At 36.0% G+C, this 3,926-nt stretch overlaps 1 pseudogene; it reads left to right on the top strand.

Annotated features, from left to right (window-relative positions):
• The first annotated feature begins 241 nt into the window (after positions 1-241).
• On the top strand, positions 242-3,205 carry LOC125935054 (ADP/ATP translocase 2-like; annotated as a pseudogene).
• The last annotated feature ends 721 nt before the right edge of the window (positions 3,206-3,926 follow it).

Below are 3,926 nucleotides of genomic sequence, written 5' to 3'. Positions count from 1 at the left end.
CATGGGAAGGAATATTATTCAGTCTTATAATGGAAGAAAATTCTGACACACGTTACAGCATAGATGAATATTGAGCGCGTGCATGCACGCGCGCACACACAGACATACACACACACACACACACACACACACAATACTATATAATTCTACTTATCTGAAGAGTAGTCCAATTTATAGAGACAGAAAATAGAATGCCCTTGCCAGGGGCTGGGGGAAAAAGGAAATTGAAAGTTATTGATTAATGGACACAGAATTTCAGTTTGAGAATATCAGAAGAGACTTGGGGATTAATGTTGGTAATGACTGTGTAATAATATGGCAATAATTAATGCCACATAGTAGAGTGCTATTTGGTTTTGGTAGTATAGACATTTTAACAATATTTGTTCTTCCAATCCATGAGCATGGAATGTGTGTCATTTTTTGGTGTTTGTGTCCTTTTCAATTTCCTTCATCATTGTTTTATAGTTTTCTGACTACAAGTATTTCACTTCTTTGGTTAGGTTTATTCCTAAGCATATTTTGAGTGCAATTGTAAATGAAATTGTTTTCTTAATTTATATTTTTATTACCTAATTGTTTGTGTGTAGAATTTCAATGAATTTCTTTTTTTTTAATGTTTATTTATTTTTGAGACAGAGAGAGACAGAGCATGAACGGGGGAGGGTCAGAGAGAGGGAGACACAGAATCTGAAACAGGCTCCAGGCTCTGAGCAGTCAGCACAGAGCCTGACACGGGGCTTGAACTCACAGACCGCAAGATCATGACCTGAGCCGAAGTCGGACGCTTAACCGACTGAGCCACCCAGGCGCCCCTCAATGAATTTCTTTACATTGATCTTGTATCCTGCAACTTTACTGAATTCATTTGTAAGTTCCTGTGGTTTCTTTCTTTCTTTTTGTTTTCTATATATAGTATTATGCCATCTACAAATAGTGAAAATTTTACTTCTTCCTTATAATTTGATTTATTTTATTTTTGTTGTTGTTGTTGTTATTGTCTAATTACTATGGATGGGACTTCCAGTACTATGTTGAATAAAAGCAGTGAGAGTGGACATCCCTGTGTTGTGCCTGACTGAAGAGGAAAAGCTCTCAGCTTTTCTCCATTGAGTAAAATATCCACTGTCAGTTTTTCATGTATGGCCTTTATTATGTTGAGGTATGTTCCCTCCAAATCTACTTTCTTAAGGGTTTTTACATTGAATCGATGTTGCACTTTGTCAAAAATTTTTTCTGAATCTATTGTAATAATCATATGGTTTTTATTCTTGCTCTCATTGATGTACTGTATCACATTGATTTGTGGATAATGATCCATACTTGTGTCCTGAAAATAAGTCCCAATGATCATCATGAATTATTTTATTAATGTATTGTTGATTCCGTTTGCTATAATTTTTTTTAGGATTTTTGCATCCATGTTAATTACTGATATTGACCTGTGGTTCTCTCTTTTTGTTGTGTCTTTATCCGGTTTTGGTATCAGGGTGATACTGGCCTCAAATAATGAATTTGGAACTCTTCCTTCTTCTATTTTTTGGATGTTTTGATTACTATAGATATCACTAATCCTTCTTTAAATGTTTTATAGAAATCACCTGTGAAGTCATCTTGTCTGGGACTTTTTTTGTTGATGTTGGTAGTTATTTGATTACTGATGCAATCTCCTTGCTGGTAATTAGTCTATATAAATTTTCTAATTTTGGTAGGTTATATTATTATAGAAATTTATACATTTCTTCTAGTTTGTCTAATTTGTTGGCATATACTCGTTCATAATATTCTCTTACAATTGTTCATTTTTCTGTGGTGTTTGTTGCTATTTCTCCTTTTTTATTAGTGATTTTGTTCATTTGAATCCTCTCTCTCTGTATCTGTCTTTCTGTCTCTCTGTTTCTCTCTCTCTCTCTCTTTTATGAGTCTGGATAGAGGTTTAGCAATCTTGTTGATCACTCCAAAGAATGAGCTTCTGGTTTCACTGAGCTATCTGTTCTATTTTTTCTTGTTTCTATATCTTTTATTTCTACTCTATTCTTTATTATTTCCTTCCTCCTGCTGGTTCGATGTTTTTATATATTCTTCCCTTCCTAGCTCCTTTACATGTAAGGTGAAGTTATTTATTTGAGATTTTTCTTGCTTCTTATTCTTAATTTTTTAAAATTTAAATCCAAGTAGCTAACGTATAGTGTAAAAATGATTTCAGAAATATAATTTAGTAATTAATCAATTCCATATAACACCCAGTGCTCATCCCAACAAGTGTGCTCCTTAATGTCAATTTTCTATTTAGTCCATCCCCCGCTGAACACCCCAACAGCAACTCTCAGTGTGTTATCCTTATTTAAAAGTCATTTACAGTTTGTTTCCCTCTCTGTTTTTATCTTATTCTTGCTTCCATCCCCCCATGTTCATCTGCTTTGTTTCTTAAATTTCATATATGAATGAAATTATATGATAAGCAATACAGCATATTATAAATTGTGTGGTTCATATCCCCAGGAAGCAGAGATTCTTGTCCTTCTGTTGTGATAACCTGGTCAATGTCATAAGATACTTACCCACCCAGGCATTCAACTTTGCCTTCAAAGATAAATACAAGCAGATCTTCCTGGGTAGTGTGGACAAGAAAACCAGTTTGGTGCTACTTTGCAGTGAATCTGTCATCAGTTGGTGTCGCTGGAGCCATACCCTTGTGTTTTGTGTATCTTCTTGATATTGTATGTTCCCCTCTAGAAATTGATGGGGGCAAAATTGGAGCTGAAAGGGAATCCAGAGGCCTTGGTGACTGCCTGGTTAAGATCTATAAATCTGATGGGATGGAGGGTATGTACCAAGGCTTTAATGTATCTGTTCAAGGTATTGTCATCTACCAAGCTGCCTACTTTGGTATCTATGACACTACAAAGGGAATGATCACAGATCCTAAGAATACACACATCTTCATCAGTTAGATTATTCCACATTCTGTACATTGGTTGCTGGTTGATATCTTATCCATTTGACAGGTTTGTCGCTGAATGATGATGCATTCAGAGCACAAAGAAACTGATATCACGTACACAGGAATGCTTGACTGCTGGAGGAAGATTTCTAATGATGAAGGAACAAAAACTTTTTTAAAGGGTGCATGGTCCAATGTTTTCAGAGGCATGGGTGGCGCTTTGTGCTTGTCTTGTGTGATTATATCAATAAGTTCCCATAAGTTATTTCCTAATCACGCCCCCTCCTGTGAACAGGTATACTGTATTATATAACATATCTTGAGCATATTTGACAGACTGTTGAATGCTATTTGTCAATAACAAGTATTTACAGGTTGAAAATGGGAAGCATTAAAGGTTGCCTGGGTGGCTCAGCTGGTTAAGCATCTGAATCTTGATTTCCACTCAGGTCATTACTTATGGTTCATGAGATCAAGCCTCATATTGGGCTCTAAACTGTAATCATGGAGCCTGCTTGGGATCCACTCTCTCTCTCTCTCTCCCTTCCCCCTCCCATGCTCTCTCTGTCTCTCTCTCCCTCCCTCCCTCTCTGTCTCTCTCATATTAAACAAATAAATAATAAACAAATAATCCATGTGAAAAATGAGCAGAAGACATGAGTAGACATTTTTACAAATACATACAGATGGCCAACAGACACATGAAAAGATGTCCAATATCACTAATCATCAGGGAAATACAAATCAATGATTAAATGTCACCACACACCTGTGAGAATGCATAAAATTAACAACACAGGAAACAACAGGTGTTGGGGAAGATGCAGAGAAAGGGGAACCCTCTTATACTGTTGGTGGGAATGAAAACTAGTGTAGCCACTTTGGAAAAAAGTATGGGGTTTCCTCAAAAAGTTAAAAATAGAACTACCTATGATCCAGCATTGCACTACTAGTTATTTACCCAAAGGATACAACAATATCA

The sequence above is a fragment of the Panthera uncia genome (assembly GCF_023721935.1).
Source record: "Panthera uncia isolate 11264 chromosome A1 unlocalized genomic scaffold, Puncia_PCG_1.0 HiC_scaffold_17, whole genome shotgun sequence".
NCBI lineage: Eukaryota > Metazoa > Chordata > Mammalia > Carnivora > Felidae > Panthera > Panthera uncia.
The sequence above is the reverse complement of the archived record's forward strand: the minus strand, read 5'-3'. Positions and strand labels throughout refer to the sequence as shown.